The sequence below is a fragment of the Lampris incognitus genome, chromosome 8 (genome assembly GCF_029633865.1).
Source record: "Lampris incognitus isolate fLamInc1 chromosome 8, fLamInc1.hap2, whole genome shotgun sequence".
Taxonomy (NCBI): domain Eukaryota; kingdom Metazoa; phylum Chordata; class Actinopteri; order Lampriformes; family Lampridae; genus Lampris; species Lampris incognitus.
In genome coordinates, this window is record NC_079218.1 from 31,604,268 (window position 1) to 31,611,879 (window position 7,612).

The 7,612-nt window shown below is 41.2% G+C and overlaps 1 protein-coding gene across 1 annotated transcript in view; it reads right to left on the reverse strand.

The window, feature by feature from the left end:
* The window catches only part of nup98 (nucleoporin 98 and 96 precursor), an 83,708-nt gene extending 76,563 nt beyond the window's left edge, over window positions 1-7,145 (reverse strand). The window contains exon 1 of the mRNA XM_056284494.1: window positions 7,019-7,145. The gene's annotated coding sequence lies outside the window, so the exon portion shown is untranslated. The remainder of the gene's footprint in view (window positions 1-7,018) is intronic.
* Window positions 7,146-7,612: the final 467 nt, after the last annotated feature.

A 7,612-nucleotide genomic window follows, 5' to 3' on the forward strand; every position in this document is an offset into this window, starting at 1 on the left:
TTTCTGGCAATAATTCCATCCAAACAAAAGAACGTTTTTTACACTGCAGTAGCTGCAAGCTGTAAGCAGTGTTCCTTTACTTTGCCTTTCTTTTAAGTTTTTACAATATTGCAACATTCTGTTTTGGGGTTTTTTTAACACGCATGCGAATTAACTCGTCTTTATTTTGATTTTTTTTTTTTAGGCAAAGATTTTTCTTTAAAATAAATGTTATATAAAATTCATTTGCATTGAGGCATTGTTCTGCGAGGCAGAGATAATTTTTCTGATTTATCCAACATCCTAGGATCGCCCTAGACACATTGGCCAGCATCAAATTTTCCTAGCAGAAACTCTGGAATCAAGTGTTTGAGCTAAGCTCTGAACAAATACAGTAATGGAAGCAGCAGCACCACATCGTGGACAACTGATTAGATCCAAGCAATAAGGATGGGTACCGAAATCCGGTATTAAACGGGCACCGGTGCTAAATTATTAAAGACCATGTTATTCATCAGCTCCAACCTTAATGGTTCTGCTATCGGTATTGGAGAAATTAAGAAAATACAATTCTGATTTATCTAGGCTACATAAACAGGGGTGCACATAATTTTTTTGGTCTGGTTCTCAAAGAAGCACCTGAGGTTCTTGCTTGGTGCTCACCTTTTTTTAAATGCATTTTTCCATGACCCACCCACCTCACAAAATGAACAAAATATGAGGGATACGTGGATAACATTACATGTACTTTAATTTCAATTGAAAATGAATAAAAGCAGTAGGTTACAACAAAATGTCTGTTCTTTAAAGTGCCATACATGTGACTTTCAAATGAAATGACTGCTCTTCAAGCACTGAAAACTAAATATACAAATGACTGCTTTTTCAAACACTGAAAACCAAATCAAACTCACAACAGATACTGCTATTTAAAGCACTGAAAGTTCTGTTATCCTACAGGACATCATCGTCATCTTCATCACTCCCCTCCAGACTGTCTTCATCTATTTCAAAAACACCAGATGTACTAGGCCTGCTCCTTTCTCGCTGCTTCAGCCTACGATTAGCTGTTTGCATCCACAAGTCTACTGCTGGCTTTGGGTCAAAGGTTTCTGTTGTGAACTTAGATAAGTGGATGTGCATTAGAGATGAGAGGCGATAGTCTGACAGGCAGGATCTGCACTTGTTTTTTATTATATTCAGGTGTGAAATCCCCTCTCACATGCAGCACTGCTCAAGGGCAGTGTAAGAGACAGCAGAAGGACTTTCTGAATGTTGGAGTAACTGCCTGGGTTGCTGGTGTTCACTACATTGACTAGATCATGCACAGAGGAGGCTGCCAAACGTTTTCCAGCTTGCTTTAAACGCATCCACTCTCTTAAAGTTGAATCTTTGTCAACATGCATGCTGGCGTCATATTTCTCAAGGATGTTACTAAGTGTTGTGTTGCCAAAACCGTGGCGGTCTTTCATTTCATTAGGCCAAGTTGTAGGATCAAAAATCAAAAAGTGATCGCATGACTTGAGGGATTCATATCTGCTTTCAAATTCATGAATTAAAGCTCTCAACACATCAATCTTATCCCTGTCAGCTTCAGCATGTGCCACAGTCTCCTCCCTGTACTTGCCCTCACTGCCCATCAGTAGCGTCAACTGTCCAATAGCAACCATGAGCTCATCTTTGCATTCACCAATAGTCAGATTGTCTTTCTGGAACCTGAGGGAGGTGAACTGTAAAATGTTCCCAACATCAAGCATGTTGGCTAGGAAACAACGAAAACGCTCTGTGCTGATATGTTTTAGGCTACTGTCATCACTTGTTGCCACTTGGATCTGAATGGCTGGTAACATTCTCCATATTTTAAACAGTCTCTTGTCTCCATGCAGACCATCTGATGTTGTGGAACTTACCTAGTTTGACAAAATCAATGTCTTTCTCCTCACATATCTTTTGTAGTTGTGCAATTCGTTTTGCACCCCTTTCTTTAAGTAAAAGCTTAGCAAAGTGATGATAGATTTATTAAATGACTCACAGTATGGGACCGCACGATCAGCTGATTTAGCGCAGTTCTCCAACGTGTGGGCGGTGCACAGGATATGCACAAGGGAATCCCCGATATCCACCATCTGACGTAATTTGGGACGAACCCCGATGTAAACTCCAACGTTGACAGCTGCTCCATCACTGCATACAGACACCAACTTTGCCTTCCACTCCGCTAAACCACAATCATTGAACAGTTGCACAAGTCCATCCACTATGTCGGTTGGCCCCCAGATTAATTAATCCAAGGAAGTCTGAGCTGTATTTGCCATTGCGGGACACAGAAACAACGTACACAATTTCCTGCTCCGTTTTTGTTATATCTTCGGATCCATCGAAAAGCACACCCCAAAATTCAGCTGCTTTCAGTTTTTCACTTAACTCTGAACTTATTGTCTGAGCGATGCTCCCCGTGATGCGGGATCCCCCTTCTCGCGAATGATAAGCAGTCCCAACGTTAACTTCTAACCTCTTGAGAAGCGGAATATCCTCCTCGTATGAACGCATAGGACGTGCATGTTTCGCTTTGTGAAAGGCCAACCAGAGCATGTTTCTCAGTGCCTGATGTTGTTCTTCCGTCAGTCTGTCTTGCCACCTGTCGAGTGGGCCGCTGGGTCTCTGGTCCTGGCTGCGCCTGTTAGCAATAGCTTCCACTACTTTCTGGTGTTCTCTGCTGTTTGCATGCTCATCAAAAGCTGGATGGCTGAAGTTTTTCGTCCCCATATAAAAGTGGCAGTTTCTATCCGCTAATGTGGGATTTTCCTGACATAGTTTACACCACATCTCAGTGCGGGCGTCATCTGTTTGAAGCCAGCCGATGTCCTGCAGCCATTTCTCTGAAAACTTACGCTTTGACTTTGGTTCTGGTTCAGTATGGCGTTTCTTTGGTGGAGGTGGAGGAAGACCAAAGAAATTACTCAATGTCGCTTGCTTCTTTGACATTTTGGAGAAATTAGTGGCTCATACTATAGCATTGGCTAAAAGCAGTGGCTCATACTCTGCACTGCAAAATGTTTGGTACGCAAATGTGCTGTAAAACACTTGAATCTGGTGCTCGTTGAATATTTTAAGTGCGCATGCGCACCTGCGCACCACTTATGTGCACCTCTGTACATAAAACATAAATGTTATCTTGCACCCAAATCCAGAAGAGAGCTCTCAATCAGACCCTGTCGTTATGTGCTGCCTCTTTCTCTCAGACGTGTGCGTACACACACACACACACACACACACACACACACACACACACACACACACACACACACACACACACACACACACACACACACAGAGCCTGCTCTTAGTGACAATGACAGAGAAAGAACTAAATGGTCAAAAGTCTGGTTATACTTCACTAGAGTCGATGCTGACAATAACTCATTGCCAAAAGTGCAACAAGTCTTTTGCATGTATGAGCAGAAACGCAAGCAATCTTTAGAAACATCTAGCGAAGTGCATCAAATACAGGCAGAGAAATGCACAGCTTTCGACTGCCTAGCTCATAGTTTATCACTTGTTGCCCCATCCACCTCAGGTATAGAATAGAATAGAATAGAATAGAATAGAATAGAATAGAATAGAATAGAATAGAATACACTTTGTCATTTGTACATACATACAATGAAATGCACTTGCTGCATTTAACCCATCCTAGCTGTATAGCTAGGAGCAGTGGGCAGCCACCTTGCAGCGCATGGGGACCAACTCCAGTTCTTCTTTCTATTGCCTTGGTCAGGGGCACAGGCAGGAGTATTAACCCTAACATGCATGTCTTTTTGATGGTGGGAGGAAACCAGAGCACCCAGAGATAACCCATGCAGACACAGGGAGAACATGGAAACTCCACACACAAAGGACCTTGGACGGCTTCAGGTTCGAACCCAGCACCTTCTTGCTAAGAGGCAACGGTGCTAACTACTGGGCCACCGTGCCGCCCAGTGGTATGTTATGTATATGCTAGCAGCCTAGAGCCCACACGGAGTTAGCTAAATTACACACACATGGGTTAATGATTAAAAGTAACTCTCTGTCCAGACATAAGAAAATATAGCAATGTTAATTCTGTTGTTAATTTGTCTCGTTTTTTTGTGATAAAAAATAATAAGAACAAAATAAAAAGAACCAATAAGAGTACCGTTGAAGTACCGGATCCATTAACAGTATAGGTAAGAGTAGTAGTACCATTAAAATCTTAACGACACCCATCCCTAGTCAGCAACTGAGAACGTACAATTCTAAATTTCCACAACTACCTACTGAAAAAAAGGCCTATAGTTTCACATTAGGGCTCAGACTGCCACTTGCTATACCCCCCCCACAAACACACACACACCTGAAATCTTCCCTAAATAGAAAGATTTTCTTTTAATTTGTATTGAATTGTACATCTGCCATTACTGGAAGTAGGAAAACAACAGTTGTTAAAGTAAACCTGTGATTACAATTACTGCTGTCATCGTCCATTCTCTTTTAGGGATGATTTCTATGATAAGAGAGATTATAAGGTATTCTCTTTGTGCTTGGAACCACCCAAACCCACAAGAACCCTTGCGGGTTACTAGGTTACTAGAACCCAATTCTGAGATAGTACTTGAAAATACAGAGGATGCCATATTAAATTAAATTAAATGTTTTCATTTTGACAATGGATGACAGAAATTCTAATTGGCCTTTATAAAAAGAACCATAAATTGTTCTGAATTTGTACCAAATGTCATTTTGTCGGAGACACGACTTGAATGGGGGACATCTGCAATACGGCTAGCAAGATCGATAATAAAATCTCAGCAAAACCACCTCAACTTGAACCAGCAAGGAAGCAGGGGGGGGAGAGAAAATGGTGCATCTCCGCTTTTATAGTGTCCCGCTACAGACACACCCTCTATCCTAATGGTAATTCGTGACGTGGCAAATTACCACATTTTCGCCAAATGGAAATCAGTTACTCGGCCGCCGATATCTCTCATCTGGCCATAAATGTGATTTTAGGGCTACCATTTGTCTCATCGATCACATCCACACTCCTTACATCGATTAACAACAGGAAAAGTCGGATTTTGATGCAAGTATCCCTTTAAAATATAATTCTGAACAGAGAATTTTCAACTATTTTTACTGAACCCATCTCTTACAATGCAGTTTTCAAATAATATGCACAGAATCACACTAAAAATTGCGTCATCCTTATTATAGCACATCTATCACAGCAATCCCTTGTCAAAACAGGGGTCCGCAATTAAAATTTGTATGAATAAGATGCCTGCGTGACTGACATTCCCTGACTACTAAGTTTATAGTTGGACTCAGCAAGCGATGTTGGATCCAGCGATGTGAAATAATAATAATAATAATAATAATAATAATAACCTCTCGAACATCTGCAAAGAATCCAACATCAACACAAAAGAAAAATGGTACGAGCACAAGCCCCAAACAGTAACAGAAAAAGACGACATCACAATCTTATGGGACATACCAATACAGACAGATTGTGAGATAAAGGCCAACAGACCAGACTTTCTCATCAAGAACAAAAAATAAAAAAGCTGCCTACTCATTGACATGTCCATCCCAACTAAAAGGAGCACCTCAGTAAAACTGAAAAACTTTCGAAATATAAAGACCTTGAAATCGAGATTGAATGAATGTGGGGAATTAAAACCACAACAATACCAGTTGTGATAGGAGCCCTGGGACTTGTAAAAAAAAAAAAGGATGGAGAAATACACCCAATGGATCCCAGGTAATATCAGAATACAAGAACTACAGAAGATTGCACTACTTGGAACATCTCATATCCTAAGAAAGGCACTATCCATCAAATAGACTTCTACCTCATTCTAACCCTAGGCCCAAGGAATGGGCCCGGTTATTGTGTTGTATTATGGCATGAAGTTACAGGAAATTTGTATAATAACAACACTGGCGGCCTGTCCAGGGTGTCTCCCTGCCTGCCGCCCAATGACTGCTGGGATAGGCTCTAGCATCCCCGCGACCCTGACAGCAGGATAAGCGGTTTGGATAATGGATAATAATAATCATAATAATAATAATACTGCTGGGATAGGCTCCAGCATCCCGCGACCCCCATTGGGATAAGTGGCTTGGATAATGGATGGATGGATGGATGATAATAATAATAATAATAATAATGTGAAATGCAATGAATTACTGTGAGTGCAATGTACTTGTTCTTGTACACGACCACATGAATACGCAGACGTTTGTCCTTGAGAAACGAAATAAATGGCAACTTCTCCATACAGCACAAACAAGTAGCTAAAATTGGCAGTTATCGACTGTTGTTTTTTTTTCATTTTATTTTATTGTTTGGTGGTCGGCTGACGTTTGTTCCGTATGGGGTCACCTGCTAAAGTTAGGTTCCAATGGCCTACACTTGGAATTTGAGTCCGTCGCGTTTAATTTTAGGGTTTAACTGGCTGCACAGCACTTGGCCGAAGTCACAAACGCCAACACTGATAAATCCATCTAAATGTTCGCCTTCAGCATCCACGTGTTATTGACGAGTTGTGAAAAATCATTACAATCTTACAGGCGTCCAAATGACTCTTTCACTTGCCACGAGTGAAGTACGCACACATATTATCTAATGTTACAAATGTCGTCTGTGATGTGTTCAGATTGTCGCATGACATGTTTAAATCAGATAACACCAGTTTATAGACCATAATATAGTACGCGGCAGCTAACGACGCGAGCATTGCGACGTAGGGTACTTAAATAATTTCCGAACATATCAGGCTGTTAAGCGACTCAACTGGACAGAAGTCCAACCCACACAACGCAAGCAGTAGATAAATAACTATAACTAAGTGAAAAGTATCTCACGTTAGTTGCGGTTAGTAGAGTGCGTTTTCAAGCTAAGCGCAGCTAAATAACTAGCTAGCATGTCTAGTTTGGCGTGGCTAGGTAAGTAGCGTTAGCAAAACAAATGCTAGGCGAATTAAGTACGGCTATTAGTGTCGGCATAACTCACCTTAATGAACGTTGTTAAGGACACAAGATATTTTGTGAGTTTTCCACTATATTTAATATTTAAAAAATCGATATCTTCAGCAGGTAAAGCCTCGTTACCTCGATCTAGCTAACTGACTCAACTGGAGGGAAAAGTTGAGGCAGCAAGGCCAGGAAACGTTTGTACGTCTTACGTCACCAACGTCATTCCCAACGTCTGTTCCGCTTTGGCGTCAAACAGCAAATTTAGGAAATAATAATAACAATAATAATAATAATAAATTCAACTTATATAGCGCTTTTCTAACACTCAAATTCGCTTTACGATAAGCGGGGTGAAACGTCAACAGATAAACATAACAGACATACAGGGGTGGATGGGAAGGGGGGCTACGAGATGAGGAAAAAAATTGAGATTTTGGAGTTTTACCAAAGTTTACACACGAGCTTATATCGAATTAAATTACGCTCGCTGGTTCTTGGACATTAGTCTAATCTGTGTAAAATTAATGTGAATGGGTTTCCCGAACATCCATCCATTATCCGTGTTTCCCAACCGGGGGTACGCGTCCCCCTAGTGGTACGTTGGTGGTCCCCTGGGGGTACGTGAAAAGAT